Below are 19,334 nucleotides of genomic sequence, written 5' to 3'. Positions count from 1 at the left end.
ACCACCTATTAAAAAATATTTTTTTCGTATCCTCTCATTAAAATATATATTTTTAAGACGTGTACAAATACTAGTGACGCCAAAAGCATTGGCGTGACCCACGGAAATTTTTTTTATGCCCTATAGCCAATTATTGGGTGAAAGTGATAGGTGACACCTATGTTTACGGTTCAAAATAGGTCATTTACGTACATGATTTCTAAAGTGAGTCATTTTCGTAAATAATCAAAAATTTTGAATCATTTTTATAAAAAAGGCATAAAAGTAAACCAACAACAATTTTTTACCACTGTGTAACTGTTTACCAGCTAAGCAGCTGGAATTCAGTCACTTTAACGCTTATAATGACTGCTTCTGTCTGGTATGGTTCACGTTTATACATGATACTTGTCTTTATTGAACAAAGGAAATAAAGAAACTAAAGACCCTTTCAATTTGATAAAAGTCACACTTTAACATTCAATAGCTTCCTTGCCATGCCACGTACCCAGACTCCCCCAAGTAATGGCTTCAGAGTCATTCTTCTCGTGGCTATGTGTTCTTTTGCAACCATGGATTGTGCAGATGCGGCTGTAAGTTTCATCATTTTTCTCAAGCTTCATTTTTGTATCATCATCTTTATTCATTATCTCATAAATTTCGGCCCTGAAACAAAGTGTTTAATTAGTAACATAAAGTTCTGCCATATGATTCTCAGTGGATAAATCATGGAGGTGACTTAACTAACATAAGGTATGCTGCTGGAGAAATACTTCTCAACCCGCTAACTGTCAGGAACTTAGCATTAAGATGGTCATTCTTTGCTGGCAAAGACATATCAGCAACTCCAGCTGTTGCAAATGGAGTAGTCTACTTCCCATCATGGAATGGATATTTGTATGCAGTGAATGCATTCAACGGTGCTCTAATATGGAGACAGAATCTCAGCGAGTTAACTGGACAATCTGGCACTGGAGTTGTTGTAAATGTTACGGTCTCGAGATCGACCCCGACAGTTGATGGGGACCTGTTGATTGTAGGGATATATGGACCAGCGGTAGTGATTGCTGTTGCACGATCAAATGGGAGACTTGTTTGGTCTACTACACTGGATCCCCGTCCCAGGGTTCTGATCACAGGATCTGGAACAGTTTACATGGGGTTAGTCGCCTTTAGATCTGCGTTTCCAGTGTTTCTTGTTTGCTAATGATTTTATTTACCTGATTTGCTTGCAGGGCCTACTATGTAGGAGTTTCATCTCTAGAGGAAGGATTACCACCAGAGCAATGCTGCACTTTCAGAGGCAGCGTTGTAAAGCTAGCCCTACGAACTGGGGCAATGTTATGGAAAACCTATATGCTTCCAGATAATGGAGGCAGGTTGGGAGGATATGCGGGAGCAGCTGTATGGGGAAGCAGCCCTGCAATCGGTACAAATAGGAGATTAGTTTATGTGGCCACTGGGAACCTCTACACAGCTAAACAATCAGACAGCTAAACCAAGTCATCCTGATAGGCCCTGATACAAACTACAACTCGATTGTAGCACTGGATATCGATTCTGGAAGGATCAGATGGTCCAGGCAATTGGGGGGCTATGACATTTTTTATTTCGCTTGTTTAGTTCTAAACAACACTGACTGCCCTCCGGGTCCTAATTTAGATGCAGACTTTGGAGAAGCTCCAATGCTCCTCACTATAAGGTCTAATGGAACATCTCGTGATGTTGCAGTTGCAGTGCAGAAGAGTGGCTTTGCCTGGGCTTTAGACCGTGACAATGGTGATATAGTCTGGCTTAATGTAAGCATGAACAAAAAGAGATTCTAGTCACATGACACATTTGGATTTTTTTTGTTAAATTAAAATTTGAGTTTCTCAGCTGGCAGGTCCGGGTGGGAAGGAAGGAGGAGGACTATGGGGTGCAGCCACAGATGGGAGAAGAGTTTACACCAACATAGCAAACAGCGACCGCAAAAGCTTCATGCTCACACCTTCTAACCAAACAACAACAGCAGGAGCATGGGTAGCTTTAGATGCGAACACAGGAGAAATCATATGGTCCACGGCAAACCCAAGCAATGACACTGCCCAAGCACCTGTTATGGTGGCAAACAATGTCCTTTTCACAGGTTCCGTAGCTTCTAACGGACCCATATATGCCATCGACACCAACACAGGGAACATACTATGGACATATAACACTGGTGCTACAGTGTACGGTGGAATATCAGCTAGCTATGGGTGTATTTACCTGGGAAATGGGTATACAGTCGGCCTGGCAAAATTTCACCCTACTTGGACTCCAGGAACTTCACTTTATGCATTTTGCATTGTCTAGGCTAGGCTATGCCAAGCTAGGCTGTGACTGACCTTGGCAAAGCCTGCCACTAAGAAAGTACTAAACAGAACCAACAGAAAACAAACAATTAGTTCAACCCTAAAAAATCATATTCATTCAAACTCATTAACAACGTCAAGTATATAGTAACTGCAATAGTAATAATACTAGTAATAAGCTTTGCCTTTGATAGCAAGTACCAAAGGCAAGTGAGGACAAAGTGCTTTCGAAACTTGGCACTCCAATTCCACATCCTGATCTTTAAATTTCAAGCTCACATTCAATAAAGTACTACACCCTCTTCAATAATTTAGTGCATGTTAAACCCTAAAAAATCAACTTACCGTAACCAAACATCCATATTTATGATAGTGAAAGGGAACACTCCATTTGCAGATCAAGAACACTGTATTCTTCATGGTATTAAATGGAAAGAGATTATCATGTTTGAACTTTGATACTGAAAGGGTGAAAAAGCGGGAGCTAAAATTATGCATACAACAACAACAAAAAAGTAGAAAGGATGAAAAATTAAAACCACACCTTGGAGGGAATATTCATATAGCAAAAATGATAAGCAAAGATCTTAAACATCATGCAACAAGAACTAAAAATGTTGATATGTTAACAAAGTATTAAGGAAGTCAGACTAGTTTGGCGGCACAAGAAGGAAATTTTAGGAGCACTAAAACTATCCTATAGGCCAAACATCATGCAATCTCCGTAAGCACAGAACTAAAAATAGCAGTATCGGAAAGCAAAAATTAGAAAAAAGACTATTCCTTCAGAACAAATGCATTATTTGATAAATTCTTCACCCGAGAAGATATGCTCGCTCAGCAAGAATCCAAGCTTTTAGAACCCTGCTTAAGTCAATAACAACTAACTTAGAAGCATGATATTTTGCCGTTAGCTACTTAGAAAGCCCTATAATGAAACAAAAAGGACGTATATTTTTATTTTATATAAAACCCTGAACTAAAATAATCACTTATTACTAATGCATGGATACTATCATGCTATATTCAGTGCCCATATTAATACTGATATAATCATAAATATACCTTTATTCTCAAAGGCACTTTCACATAAACAAAAAACATAGCTAGAACATAAAACAACTAGTATTTACGATTTGTTTTTCCTTTAGAAAAGCAAGAAAAGACAAGCCACATAACACACAGGTCTGTATAAGAAGATTACCTGTAGCAGTCTTAGATGTTTTTCCTGAATTATAATGACAATATCTGCAAGCCTGACCTTTTTGACCACGAGCTAGTATTGGGAACTTAGCAATTCCCCATGTAAAGCATAAAACAGCAATAGCCTTTGTTCTAACCAAGTGACCACAAATAAGTGCTGCCTTGTAATGCCCTTGAGGGATCCAAATGCCCGGTGAGCCTTCCAACATATAAAATGGCATCAATAAAAGTACAATACTTTAGGGAGGATAACAATCCTAATCTAAGATCATGCAAACATTTGAAAGCAGATTCTGTGATTTTATTACACTTTTTGTATATCCATTCTTACTGAAGTTGATTTAGAAGTTTACGTGTAATACAAATCAGCAGGTAGTTGGATATTTTCAAACTGAAAGATCTAAACAAGAAGATACTGATAGGAAAATGATATATGTGTTGGTAGTAGAAGCCATAAACTAGTTTAATGTGTAGCAGACCACTCAAGTTATTGTAAGATACAGTCGTAAAAGAGTTTTGTGCTCACTATAAGTGGTTGGAAGAAGTCACGGTGAACTTTTTCTCCAAATATTTAGATTTAGTTTGGATCTTAGATTTATCACTGTCGAGAGAATTTTACTTAAATACCACCTGAGTCAGATTAAGGTTAAACTCAGAACGTGTAAAACGGATGAAGACATATGTAGTTATACCAAAAAGGTTTTGTGCTGACTTCCTTGTATTAATTTCTTCAATGGCAATTGCTTAGACTAGCTTCTTCAACAGAAAGAGCCTAAATCTAACATACACAGAAATAGTAAGGAAAGTATGCAATAACCATAAAATACAGAGCCAGCTGTCATTTGTACAACTTGACTTTCACAAGCTTTTGAACCAAGAACTGATCAAATAATTTTACCAAAAAATAAAATAAGGGTCTATATACATATCATGAAAGAATGAAGAACCAAATATATCTCATTCAATCTCTCACATAAATTTACCTTTAATTCAAATATGACCAATCATCAACAACAAACACAAGGCATGATGTAGAGGAGAAAGGTCCAACATTACCTCCCAATGGCAACTCAAACAAAAACAGCAGAATTCTTTGGAAGGGTATACCTACCTAATTGCGAAATTCTGCATATGGTAATCCAACAAAAACTAGAATATGCAGCATTGCCAATCTTCATCGTATGAATATAATCAGTACTTTCTTACCAGCTTCTGTCTTCCTTTTGAGAGACTGGATTTTGAAGATTTCTTCCCAAGAAGCGAGGTCTTTATCTAGTAATTAAAATCCCAAGTTTCTAAATCAGGAAATCTGCGACAGTCCCCATTTTGTTGGTTTTTTTTTTTTTTTGAGCAAAAACCTCCGGTAATTATTACACAAGTTCTAGCATAACGTATAATTTAGAAAAGCAACCGATGTAAAATCTTAGTAGAGCTTGCCATTGATGGTAGTTAAAATTTTACAACACTACATAATTAAAAAAAAACACACACAAAAGTGATATCCAACAAGTTAGCTACTGATAATGTGAAACCAGGATAAACAAAATACTACAAGCAAACAATGGTTAGAAACTTTACCAGCATTTGCAGATTTCCTTCACAGACTCTTTGTTGAAGTTTTTGATTGATTTATTTGAATACCATTACCAACCCAAAAATAAACACTTTCTTCTTCCTTTTTTTTCTTTGTTCTTTTTTTTTTTTTCTGATTTAGTTTTTCTATTAATTTTTATAATCGTTTTATTGGTTTCTTTTTCTGATTTAGTTTTTATTCTTTTTTTAAAAAAATTATTAGTTAAATAAATTTCTTTTTATATTAATTTAATTTAGAAAAATTAGAAATAATAATAATAAATTTAGACTCAACCTTTACAATTTTTTATCAATTTGACCATTATTTATTTGTTTTAAGCTAAATTTGACTTTCGATTTATTAAAAGAGTTAAAAAATATTAAACCAAAATGTTGATTAAATATTAATTTTATAACCACCCATATCCGCCTAGATGTTAAGATCAAGTCTGAAAAGCTACATCAAATAATTTCAAAAAAATTCAACCTTTAACCATTCAAAGTTTAACAGTCGAAAATCATTTAAGTAGTTAACCATAGATAATTAGAAGAGAGATGACCGAGCTCCTGCCACACCGACCCGTGTAAGCTTGTATGTTACCTGTAAACCAAAAAACAGACTAAATGAGTTTACAACTCCGTATGTAGCTTACATTTACAATTAATCAGTAACATAATAGATATGATTTTGATTTTCATTAACCAGTCAATTCTCGAAATCAAATACAGAAATAGAAACAGAAGACATCAGATATAGTTGCTGAACATTTCAGATTCAGATGCAAAGTCCTACCCCCAACCGTTATACACCATCTCCGTCCATCCCTACACACCGCATAGTGACTGTGTGTCACGTTTTAAAATAATTGTAGTCTAGCTGTCAGATCAGAATGCAATAAATCATCAAAGTTAAATATATGTTTATGGCTTAGCCACTAAATTCGGCAGATTATTAAACTGCCCACACTTTCTCCTTTTCACAATCTCAACCCAATGCAGATACAGATTTAATAGATATCAGATATACGTATATAGTAGTACAAATTCAGATCATGCTCATGTTATGCTATCACACTTACTTATATAGTAGTACAAATTCAGATCATGCTCATGTTATGCTATCACACTTACTTATCATATTTCATATCAAGTATTTATATGAAATAACATATTATTTAGTAACAGATCGTCAAATGACTATTACATTGTCTAATTCAAATGATATGGACCTTACAGTAGGCCTATGTTCGATTTGAACGACGATTACAGCCCTAAGGAAAAATCCTGATTGTGGATTCACATGGGCACGGCTTGGGTGACTAGACTGTGTGGTCCACACAGCCTAGCACACACCCGTATGGCCTACCTTAATGTCGCACATGACCTATCACATGGCCTAATACACGCCCATGTGGCTCAAAACAGTAAGTTACACGGTATAGCACACGACCCAGCACATACCAGTGTGGCCTACCTCAGTGTCACACATGACCTGTCACATGTCCTAACACACGTCCATGTGGCTCAAAATATTGAGTTAAACGGTTTAGCACACAGTTCAACACATGCTCGTGTGACTCAAGACCCAAAATATATCTTACACGGCCTGGACACATGCCCATGTCTTTGGTCTGTGTGTCTCTAATTCCAAAACAGTGAGTTACACGGCCTAAACACACGCCCGTGTCCTTGGCCCGTGTGACTCTAATTCCAAATAGTGAGTTATACAGCCTAGACACACATCTGTGTCTCTGGCTCATGTGACTCTAACTTCAAAATAGTGAGTTACTCAGCTATGTGGATCACACGGCCTACCACACGGCCATGTGGCTTCGACAATCGTGGTTCCCGCCTCTATTATTCACAAGACTTCGGGTTTTCATTACACACCTGTTATGGATTTAATGTAGAAGCAGTACAGACAATTCCAGAACCTAAAACGACGATCAACTAATCAATTCAGACGAATTATGTGAATCAAAATGCTAATTAACCTCAAATATCCAAACTACATCAAAGAACTTCAATAGAAACCCTGAGTCAAAATTAAACACTTACCCTCGTGCAACACTACAATTACATGAATTCTACGACTCTGGAAGAACGTTACTCTTGAGAACTTCGTTTAACAAGAACTTACACAAGTCAAAAATTCATTTCAGTGAAAAGACCAAAACCTTGACAATTATCAAACTCAAGCAAAAGGAACAAAATATAACACTTACTTAATCTGAGTGAACAATTAACGGCACAAATGAAACTTGGAGCACAAAAACAAACAGATTCAACCACCATTGATATAACCAACGAAACGTGAAACACAGTTGAAAGTGTAAGAGTAAAAAGGGAAAAGAAAAGAAAGGAAAAAATAAAACAAGTAAAGAAGAAGAAGACATTTTGGGGAACGGTAAGTTTTGGGAAATTAAAAAAAAATTGTTAATTTAACATAAAATTAACTTTACATACAACATAAAAAAAAATTCCTTATTACCTACGCAGAGATTCAAACACAAATTAACCCAAATTAACGTAAAAATAAACTTAATTCGAAAGTTCAATGATAGGGGTTAAACCAAAATAAACAGTAAAAATTCAAGAACAAAAACTTAAACCCCCAATTTGCATTTAACCACATATACAAATACTTAATTATAACACAATTTAGCAATCAAACATTCAATTTTTAGTGATATTGGTATGGCAACTTACATGATAGTATATTGTATTTCATGCTAACATGACATTATTTATTTTATAAATCACATCAACAATTAATTTAAAATTATAAAATATACCAAAATTTTTAAAATTAAAAAATATTATAAATAGTTCATAAAAATTTTAAAAAGAGAGCATGAAACACACATTAATTGCCATGCATGGCACTATGTTAAAATTTTAACATTTTAGTAAATTTTTTGTTCTAAATAACAATTAGACTCATTTTGAATGGTCAAATTTTAAATGTTGATGGTTAAATGTTACATTTTAAAAAAATATTAAGGACCAAATTTAGCTTAAAAAAAAAAGAAATATCGAAATTGATAAAAATGTAAAACTAAAAATTAAGCTTGTCATTATGCCAAAAAAAATACTTGAAGTTTAAAAATAAAGTATAATTGTTTATTTAGTACAAAACGGTTTAAGGATATAAAAAATTTAAATAAAAAAATCAATTAAATTTTTGTTGATGAAAGGTGATGCGAGTCTCAAGCCCAATTTCAAGTTCATAGATGTGATGGGCTTACATTACCTCAAGATCAGATAATAAGGTCAAAGGTCAAGCAAATCAAACCAAAATTTGATAATAATAAATAAAAAACAATATGTGAGGATGAACCTTTTCGAAGAAAGAGGAAATGATACATATACAAAATGGGTGAAATTTATTAAAGTCAATTCAACTAAGCTGCTAATTTTAAAGCTGAAAAGATTAGTCAACTTACGATGAATTTTTGGATGGGATCCAAATATTCATGTGCTTAGATGTTTGCATAGCGTCGAAGAGCTATCTCTTAGCTTCGAAATGCACTTTGAATCATTAGATTTCAAGTTCGAGAGCTCAAGTTATAACCGTTTAGTGAAGACTGCACGAACAAAATTCTTGGACAGGATTATTACAAAAAATTATGAGTTTCAAGCTTAAATTTTATTATATACGAACCCAATATTATATTTATTAAGTTTTATTATTTTATTATTTATTTATTTAAAATTTTGAATAACTTTTAAGTATTTTGAGTTATTTAGAAGTTTTATGTCTATAAAAAGTTTAGTTTTAAACTACTTATTATTTAAATTAACTAAAGTTTTAGTATACTTGAGAGTTTTATTTAGATGTATTTAGCTAGCCTATAAAAGGTCTATTCATTGTCTGAAAGCAATTCATTCATTATTCACTTTGAATTAATAAAATTTTATTTGAGTTTTCTTTTTTAAAATTTCTCTTGAGTTTTCTTTAAGAAAAAGTTTTAACAATCTTTTTAGATTGTAAGGATCATCTTCAAGCCTTTTTCTTACCAAGTTTTCTTTCTTGGAAGGAAAATCAGAACCGTTTGAAAGGGGTTGTGGAGTCTTTTTATTTTCAAGGCTCCTTAGAACTTTTACACGTCACTTTCTAACTTTTCCATATATCTTCTTTATTTTCTTCTTTATTATGTTATGTTCTTGTTTAATTGTTCTAACCTTTAATTTATTTATTTGTTCTTTTTCTCTATCTTAATTATCTATTTTAATTACTTCCTTTAATTTTTAAATTCTTAGGTCTGAATTGGATTTGTTTATGTTTCAAGTTGTATTATAATCCAAGTTCCCTTTCTGATTATCTAGAGCTCTAAGTCAAATCCGCTACTTGGACAAACTTATGATTCTGTTTCTCTCTCATCTTTATCATTTGGTTATATAAAGATACTTAAAACGCCCAAGATACTGATACCAAATGATAAGAATAAGGCCCAATGATAAAGATAGGTGTGTGGAAGATGATTGCAAGTTTGTTCACATCGCAGATTTGACTTAAGGCTCTAGATAATCGAAAAGGAACTTGAATTTTGATACAATCTGAAATGCAAGCAAATCTAAGTCAAATCTAAGAATTTTAAAATTAAAGGAAGCAATTAAAATAGATAATTAAGATAGGAAAAAAAAAGAACAATTAAATAAATTAAATATTAAAATAGTTAAATAAGAAAATAACATAATAAAGAAGATGGATGGAAAAGATGGAAAGTAACATGTAGAAGTCCTAAGGAGCCTTGGAAACAAGAAAAACCTAACACCCCGTTCAAACGACTCTAACTTCTCCTACAAGAAAGAAAACTTGACAAAAAAAAAAGCTTGAAGATGATCCCTACAATCTAAAAAGATTGTTAAAACTCTTTTAAAAGAAAACTCAAGAAAAATTCTTAAAAAGAAAACTCAAAGAGAACTTTATTAATTGAAAGTGAATAATGAATGAATTGATTCCGTACAATGAATATGCCTTTATATAGGCTAGCTAAGTACATCTAAAAGAAGCTTTCAAGTATACTGAAATTATAGTTAATCTAAACAACAAGTAGTTTTAAACTTAAAAATTATTCAAAATTTGAAATAAATAAATAATAAAACTTAGCAAATACAATATTGAGCTTGTATATAATAAAATTTAAGCCTGAAACTTGAACATAAGATGATTTAAACTCGAATAAAAAGCTCAAAACTCGTAATTTTTGTAATAATCCGGTCCAGAAATTTTGCTCGTACAGTCTTCACTAAAACGATGTCACAAGTTGACTAATCTTTTCAACTTGAAAATTAGCAGCTTAGTTGAATTGACTTTAATAAATTTCACCCATTTCGTACATGTATTATTCTCCCTTTCCTCAAAAAGATTCATCCTCACATATTGTTTTTGATCTAATCTTGATTTCATTTGCTTGGCCTTTGACCTTATTATTAGGCCTTGAGGTAGTGTAAACCCATCACATTAATGGGCATGAATTTGAACCTTGGGACTCACATCAAGGGGTATCAACAAAAGAGGAGATAAGGAGGAGAATGTAGTGATGCAAATGGGGCTGGTTCACATAAATAGGCGGAGAACCAAAGAAGGACAAGAGGAGGAAGAAGGTTGTTATGAACATAAGGAAGATTGAATGTAGATAGTAAGTGCTCAAAGATTATAACAGGGAAGAAGATCCCTTTTCCTTTGATTTGGAGGGTATTTATAGAGGGTTATCTTTTTTGGTAGTGGTGGTATGGCAAAGTAGTTATCATTATGGAGTACGTGAGGGACATGCACGATGAGACTCATTCTGTTATTCCTTTTTAAGGGAGTACGAGCTTGTTATGTTTAAGTGGGTTCTAGTGTCATGGGTTGCGCATGGGAGCCCGCAACCATGACACATCTGTGTGAACTATCAAGAAGGAAGGAGGTTATTTGGCCCAATCAGACCGGGCCATTGCTTGAAGAGATTGAAGGCCCATCTACAAGTTAGACAAATATGGAAACATGATCTTACAAGATATTATTTTATAAGATTACATATCTTAGATAAGATATGTAATCTTAGAAGATATGATTTTATATTTGGTGGTAGGTGCCTTTTAATCTTAGCCATTGATGTACTTAATTTTGTACCGTTGGATTTGGAGAGGCTCAACTATAAATAAGAGACCTCTTCCCTCATTGTAAATCACTTGAGTTTTGAGCAATAAGAATTCTTGAGAGCATTCACTCAAATCTCTCTCTTGTGTTCTTATTTTCTTTGGCTTGTTCTTGTTTCGTTCTTCTTTCATCTTGTTTGGCTTTAAGGTGCTTTCGCTTAAGTTGTGTTTTGGGAAGAATTGTTGAATCCTTCTTTTGTAGAAGTTAAGTGACTTAGGCGTTTTGGAGTAAGCGCCTAGGGCGCACGGATTGTGAGGCAAGAATCCTAAGTCCGTGACAGTTGGTATCGAGCCGGTTGAAAGCACTTTTGAGATATGTCGAAGAAATTGTTGATCGAATGAGCCAATGGAGACCCGTGGGAGGCTAGAAAGGCTAGTCGATCGAGGATAAGTGTCGAGCTTGGAGATTCGAGTGGTCAATCTCGAGGAGTCCGTTGGTGACATGAAGGAGACACTCGAAGAGGTCCTAACCCGTATGGAGGAACCGAGGGAAGATAGCAAGGAGTTTGTGTTGGACTCCCTCGGATCCACCGGACAAACCGACGAGGGAGGATGAAGCTCTTGAGGCCCTATTGACGCCATGAAAGAAGAGATTCTTGAGCTTAAGGGAGCTCGAATCTGTAAGGCCTACAGGAAGTGGGATGTTGGCCGGGACCGAGGCAACGTCATGTGGATGTTCCAAAACTCGAGAAGTTTAAGGGAGTTAGGTCCGCGAGAGAAGTGGATAACTTCTTGTGGGAATTGGAGCAATATTTTGAGCAATTGGCATTGAGGATGATGCCACCAAGGTAAACACCGCTTCCATTTACTTTTCCGATGTTGCTCTCTTGTGGTGGAGACGAGGTCCACGGATGAGAAACGTGGAGGAAGCGACCATTGGAACTTGGGAGGAGTTCCAAAGAGAGTTGAAGAAGCGGTTTATCCACAACATGCCGAAAGGAGGCTCGTGCTAAGTTGCGTCAAACTTACGCAACAAGGCAATGCTCGAGATTATGTTAAGGAATTGATGAGTTGATGCTTGGATCTCGAGACTTGAATGAGAAAGAAGCATTCTATTGGTTCGAGGATGGTTTAAAAATGTGGGCAAAGCAAGAGTTGCGTCGCCTAGATATCACCGAATTGACCGAAGCTATGGCAAAGGCAGAAAATTTCTATGATGTTGGGGGAAGAAAGTTTGATAATAACGATTCTTCTAAACCCAAGTCGGGATCAAAAGACAATGGTGGGGGAAACAAGGATCAAAGGGAAAAGAGCGACGAAGGCCCAAAGTCTAGTCAAGGTAAGCTTTGGGATAGAAAAGGACCAATGAAGTGCTTTCTCTGCCAAGGCCCACATAGAATGAGTGTCTGTCCAAAGAGAGCCGCTTTTCATGCCATGGAGGCACCCAAGGAGGCCGAAGATGACACCAAAAGCCTCAATTCGATATTAGGAGGTGTCGAAAAGAAGTCAAGCAATGGGCTGATGTTTGTGGACATCATCGTAGCTGGCAAAAGATTGAATGCACTTGTTGATACTGGTGCATCTGATTTATTCATGTCTAAAGAAATGGCAAAGGAACTGGGCCTTAGAATCGAGGAAGATTCGGGACGAATCAAAACGGTGAATTCAGAAAGCATTCCCATAACGGGGGTGGCAAAAGGGGTGGAACTCAAACTTGGCGAGTGGACGGGCAAAGCGACCATTAAGGTAATCCCACTTGATGATTACGATTTTGTAGTTGGATTAAGTTTACTTGATAGGCTTAATGCGGATATTCACCCTTCCGAGAACTACATGACAATCTCCGATGCAAATCAACGATATATGGTGAGAATGAAAAGGAAGGGAAGCATGGAGGGAAAAACCTTATCGGCAATCCAATTTGCCAAAGGAGTCCGTCGAAATGAAGTCTCCTACCTAGCTACCTTGAGAGACAATATGGATGATAAATTTGAGGGGAAATTCAAAGGAAGTGGAGCAGTTGCTAAAGTCATTTCAAGATGTAATGCCTATGGAGTTGCCCAAAAGATTGCCACCAAAGAGGAGGTGGACCACAAGATTGAGTTGTTGCCCAATCTTGAACCGCCTTGACAAGGGCACCATATCGAATGGCTCCACCGGAACTAGAGGAATTGCAAGCGATTGATAGAGCTTTTAGATGCGGGTTCATTAGACCATCTAAAGCCCCATTTGGTGCACTGTGTTATTTCAAAAGAAGCATGATGGATCTTTGAGAATGTGCATCGACTACGGGGCCCTAAACAAAATCACCATAAAAACAGTATCCCATTCCTCTTATTGCAGATTTGTTCGATCAACTTGGTAGCGAGATGGTTTACTAAGTTGGATTTGCGATCGGGTACCACCAAGTGAGAATAGCCGAAGGGATGAGCCCAAGACACTGTGTAACTAGATATGGGTCCTTTGAGTTCTTGGTGATGCCGTTTGGGTTGACAAATGCTCCGCCACATTCGTACCCTAATGAATAAGGTATTACAACCTTTCTTGGATCGTTTGTGGTTGTTTATCTTGACGATATTGTGGTGTATAGTAAGACGTCGAAGAACATGTGGGACACTTGGGAAAGTGTTCCAAACTCTACGAGAAAATGAGCTATATGTCAAAAGGAGAAATGTTCCTTTGCCCAACGAGAGGTGCCATTTCTAGGCCATATTGTGGGAGGTGGCACGATTGAATGGATGAAAGTAAAGTTCAAGCAATTGCCGATTGGGAGCCACCAACCAAGGTGACGGAGTTGCGGTCTTTCCTTGGATTAGCAAATTACTACCGTCGCTTCATTGAAGGCTATTCCAAGATCACTTGCACCCTTGACGGACTGTTGAAAAAGGGCAAAGTGTGGGATTGGGACCTCGGTGTAAGAAAGCCTTCAACCAAGTGAAGCAAGCGATGACGAGTGAGCTGTACTCGCATTGCCAAATTTTTCAAAGGCGTATGAGGTACGCACAGATGCTTCGAATATGCGATTGGAGGGTGTTGATGCAAGATGGGCATCCGATTGCTTTCGAGAGTCGAAAGCTTAACGAGACGAACGAAGATACGGTCCAAGAAAAAGAGATGACGGCGGTGGTGCATTGTTTACGCACATGGAGACACTATTTCTTTGGGTTCGGGTTTGTGGTATTCACTGATAATGTTGCAAATAGCTATTTCTTAACCCAGAAAAAGTTGTCCCCCAAGCAGGCTCGTTGGCAGGTTTTCCTAGCAGAGTTTGATTTTACCATGGAATACAAGCCGGGGAGTGCCAACATTGTGGCCGATGCACTTAGCCGAAAAATGGAATTTGCAACGATAAGCCAACCCGAGAGTCCCTTATTAGAGCGCATTCAAGAAGGACTGTCCCATGATCCCACGGCCAAAAATCTGATGGAGCTTGCTAGAGATGGAAAGACAAGGCGATTTTGGCTCGAGGGAGAATTACTATACACTCATGGGCGACGTCTATATGTGCCTCAACATGGGAATTCTGAAAAGAAGTCATGAAGGAATGTCATGATTCAAAATGGGTGGCCATCCCGAGTACACCGCACCTTGGCTCTATTGGAGGATCAATTTTATTGGCCTCACATGGGTGATGATGTGGAGACCTATGTGAAAACTTGTTTAATATGCCAACAAGATAAGGTTGAGTTGAAAGCCCCTGCTGGTTTGTTACAACCGTTGCCCATTCCAGAGCGCCCATGGGAGAGTTTGTCCATGGATTTTATCACAGGCTTGCCTAAATCTGATGGATTTGCGAGTATTTTTGTTTCGAAGTATGCAACTTTCATCCCCGCAACCAAGGAGTGTCCTGTTGAGGAGGCAGCTCGCTTATTCCTTAAACATGTGGTGAAGTATTGGGGAGTACCACAATCTATCATCAGTGATCGAGATGGGCGATTCACGGGTCGATTTTGGACAGAGTTGTTCAAGTTAATGGGCTCAGACCTAAACTTTTCCACTAGCATACATCAACAAACTGATGGGCAAACCGAACGAGTGAATGCATTGTTGGAGACGTATCTTCGACACTATGTAAGTGCAACACAAAAGGATTGGCCAAAGTTGTTGGATGTGGCCCAGTTTTCATACAATTTACAACGAAGTGGGGCAACGAACTAGAGTCCGTTTGAGATAGTGACGGGGCAACAGCCGCTTACACCCAATGCAGTTGCAACTCGTTATGCAGGACCGAATCCAGCAGCTTATCGATTTGCAAGGGATTGGCAAGAGCAAAACGATCTAGCTAGAGCTTGTCTACATAAGACAAGTAAGCGCAACAAGAAATGGGCAGACCAAAATCGAAGGGACGTGCAATTTCAGGTTGGTGACCCAGTTCTTGCCAAACTACACCTGATTCTGTGACATGATGGGTTACACAAAGGACTCGTTCGGCGGTATGAGGGGCCATTTCGAATTGTGAAGAAGATAGGCAAGGTGGCCTACAAGCTTGAGTTGCCTGAAAAGCTTAAAGTTCATCCAGTATTCCATGTGAGTATGCTTAAGCCATTCCATGAAGATGGAGGAGACCCAAATCGAAGCAAGTCTGAACGAGCACCAATGGGGGTAAAAGTCGCCTATGATCGAGAGGTCGAGAACATTGAAGCGGATCGTGTGGTCAGACGTAAGTACTACCGGTCGCGGCGGGAATACTTAGTCCGATGGAAGGGATTCCGGGATAGTGAGATGAGTTGGGAACCTGCTGAAGCCTTGTGGCAATTCCAAGACAAGATAGATCGATACCATGCGGAAGACGCGACGAGGGCGTCGCTAGATTTGGTGGGGGAGAATGTCATGGGTTGCGCATGGGAGCCCGCAACCATGACACATCTGTGTGAACTATCAAGAAGGAAGGAGGTTATTTGGCCCAATCGACCAGAGCCATTGCTTGAAGAGATTGAAGGCCCATCTACAAGTTAGACAAATATGGAAACATGATCTTACAAGATATTATTTTATAAGATTACATATCTTAGATAAGATATGTAATCTTAGAAGATATGATTTTATATTTGGTGGTAGGTGCCTTTTAATCTTAGCCATTGATGTACTTAATTTTGTACCGTTGGATTTGGAGAGGCTCAACTATAAATAAGAGACCTCTTCCCTCATTGTAAATCACTTGAGTTTTGAGCAATAAGAATTCTTGAGAGCATTCACTCAAATCTCTCTCTTGTGTTCTTATTTTCTTTGGCTTGTTCTTGTTTCGTTCTTCTTTCATCTTGTTTGGCTTTAAGGTGCTTTCGCTTAAGTTGTGTTTTGGGAAGAATTCTATTGAATTCTTCTTTTGTAGAAGTTGGGCTGACTTAGGCGTTTTTGGAGTAAGAAACTGCCTAAGGCCGCACGGATTGTGAGGCAAGAATCCTAAGTCCGTGACACTAGTGGTCCCTAAAAAGAGTGTTTACACTTGAAGGAGTGTTTATACTAAAAAGTGGGTAGCCTAATCATAGTAGCAGGTAGCATAACGAAAGGGGATGTGTCCTTTATTAGCAAGTGGTCTCACAATGGGTGGCCAGTTCGAGAGCTGAGCAATTGAGGATGAGTTGGAGGACGAAAAATAGGGAACTGTCTTCAAGCATCAACTTAGTGCCTTCTAAAAGTGCCACGTGTCTAGCTTGAATGGGGTATAACAATTTTCGTTTTTAGATGCCACTATCTAGCATAACTAAAGCAGTAAAAGTACCACAAAACCCTTTGCACTATACATTGGATTGCATTTTAGCCTTTTTACCAAAAAATGGGTAAATTAGCCCTTATACGTTAAATGAGTGAGCAAAATAGTCTCCCTGTTAAAATTTGGTGTCTATATATAAGGTATAATAACAAACTTAGCCCTCAACCTTTATACATTTATTCAATTTGGCTTCTCCTATTTTGTTGGAAGTAAATTAGAAAATTTTGAAACTAATAACGCTAAAGGGTAAAAAGAGCCTTAATAACAAAATTTTAAAAAATCACCAATACACTTTTAAAATTTAAAATAATTAAAAATATAAAATTATAAATAAAAGTTATAAATTTTTAAAGCTATAAATTTTTATTAAAATAACAATATTAACCTATTAAAATCTAATGGTATAGTTTTATTTTTAAAAAGACCCTACTCTTTTATTGGGTTGGTATTGTTATTTTTAATAAAAATTTTATAACTTTTTTTATAAATTTTGTTTATAATTTTATGTGTTTTAAATTTTAAAAGGGTTTAATTAATTTTTTTAGTTTGTTACTAAGACCTTTTTGAGCTTTTAGCTTTATTAGTTAAAAATTTCTAATTTACTTCCAGTAAAAGAGTAAAGGTAAAATTGGATAAATGTGTAAATGCTAATAACTAAATTTGTTATTATAGCTTATATACAAACACCAAAATAAACATTTAATGGTGCAATTTTAACAAAAGAGTTGTTTTTCACTCTTCTAACTTACAAGGTTAATTTGTTCATTCCTTTAGTAGAGGAGCTAAAATGTAATTTGAAATATATTATAGGGGTTTTTTAGTACTCTTATCAACTAAGCCAGTAAAATAACATATCCATCTATAATATATATACAAACATGAGTTTGGAAAATTTTTTAAATTGATGAGAGTACCCTTTATTGTTAATTATATTACTAACTTCACACTATAGGTGTGCATGGGTCGGGCTAGGCTCAATTAAAAATTTAGGCTCATTTGTTAGGTTCGGGCTCTGCCCGGCCAGAAAAATGGGCCTAAAATTTTAGTTGAGCCCAGCCCGGATAAAAATATTAAAACCTAGGCCCGACTTGGCCCATTCCATATTAATTTTTATATTATTTTTATATAATTTTAAAAAATATATAATACATCAAAAATACTAAAAACATCAAAATAAATATTTTCTAACAAATTGAAAATAAACTTTAAAAAATATGTATACTTAAATAACACTAAAATAGATGCAACTTAACAAGCAAATGCCTCTAAAATAATAACAAAGATGTCTTTAAAATAATAAAAAATTAATAATAAAATAAGTTTTATACAATATTCAAATAACAACAACAAAATAGTAACAATATAATAGTAAAATGGCAGTAAAATAGAGAAAATAATAAGAAAATAATATTTAAAAAAATAGATTTTTTTTGTCATTTAGTGAATTCGGGCCGGGTCGAGCTCGGGCCAAACATGCCTTACTCGAGGCCCGGCCCGTTTTTTAAATGGGTCTTATTTTTTTGTCCAAGCCCATTTTCGAATCTATATTTTTGCCTAAACCCTTTCACATTTCGGGCGGGCCTTCGAGCCGGGCCGAATGGCCCTACCCATAAACAGGTCTACTTCACACCAAAAATAAATTATTAATATTATTATGTGATGATAAAATAATATTAATTAATATGGTACTATATTAATGTGAAATTAATTAATTTGATCCTAACTTTTAAAAGTTTTAGATAAACAATAACATAATATATTATTAATTAATAAAATTGTAAATCTATAAAATAATTTGAAAATATAATTAAATAAATTTAAAATAATAAAACCAAGTTTTTAATTAAATATTTTAATTAAATAAATATAATTTTATTTATAAATAATATTTTATTTTAAATAGAATAAAAATTAACCATGTTAAAATCAGTTTTTATAATTAATAAAATTGAATCTATAAATATGATTTTATTTAAAAAAAGATAATAATGATTTTGTTAATAATGTTTTTATTAAATCCTCAATATAAAACTAAGAGATAGAACTTTTGTTCATAACAAATTATTAATAATTATTTTACTAATAATGTTTTTATTATTAATGTAATTGATATTATCACTTAATTATATTTTGAATCCATATTAAATTACATATATCATTTTAGATTAATTATCACTTAATTATTGTTGCTTTGTATACCAATTAAAACTAATATTCTGCACTATAAATATATGCATTAGCTTGACATTTTCATTCAAATAACATATAAACAATTACAGGAAAGATCGTATTTTAGGGTTCTGTTTCCATTATGGGTGAGCACTTGATCAAATTAAGTGAAATTTTTTTGAATTAATCGGGTTGACGAGTCTTAATTTATTATCCTAACTAGATTTGAAATTTTTTAAAATCGAGGCGAGTGAAATGAAATTCAAGTAGAGTCAAAT

General features: G+C 35.6%; 1 long non-coding RNA gene and 1 pseudogene across 2 annotated transcripts; one reads left to right on the top strand and one right to left on the bottom strand.

Moving 5' to 3' along the window:
* Positions 1-212: 212 nt before the first annotated feature.
* On the bottom strand, positions 213-5,236 carry LOC108450404 (uncharacterized). Of its 2 annotated transcripts, XR_008282827.1 has the most exons (8): positions 5,097-5,236; positions 4,725-4,790; positions 3,520-3,717; positions 2,661-2,729; positions 2,230-2,376; positions 1,200-1,399; positions 724-1,121; positions 213-645 (listed from the first exon to the last, which is right to left on the bottom strand). It is a non-coding gene; the product is annotated as an uncharacterized LOC108450404 (long non-coding RNA). The 2 variants fall into 2 exon arrangements; XR_008282826.1 differs by lacking the exon at positions 4,725-4,790.
* Positions 454-2,532, top strand: LOC108451419 (uncharacterized; annotated as a pseudogene).
* Positions 5,237-19,334: the final 14,098 nt, after the last annotated feature.

Source organism: Gossypium arboreum, chromosome 5, assembly GCF_025698485.1.
Source record: "Gossypium arboreum isolate Shixiya-1 chromosome 5, ASM2569848v2, whole genome shotgun sequence".
Lineage (NCBI taxonomy): Eukaryota > Viridiplantae > Streptophyta > Magnoliopsida > Malvales > Malvaceae > Gossypium > Gossypium arboreum.
Note: the sequence above shows the minus strand (reverse complement) of the source record. Positions and strands in the feature narration are given on the sequence as shown.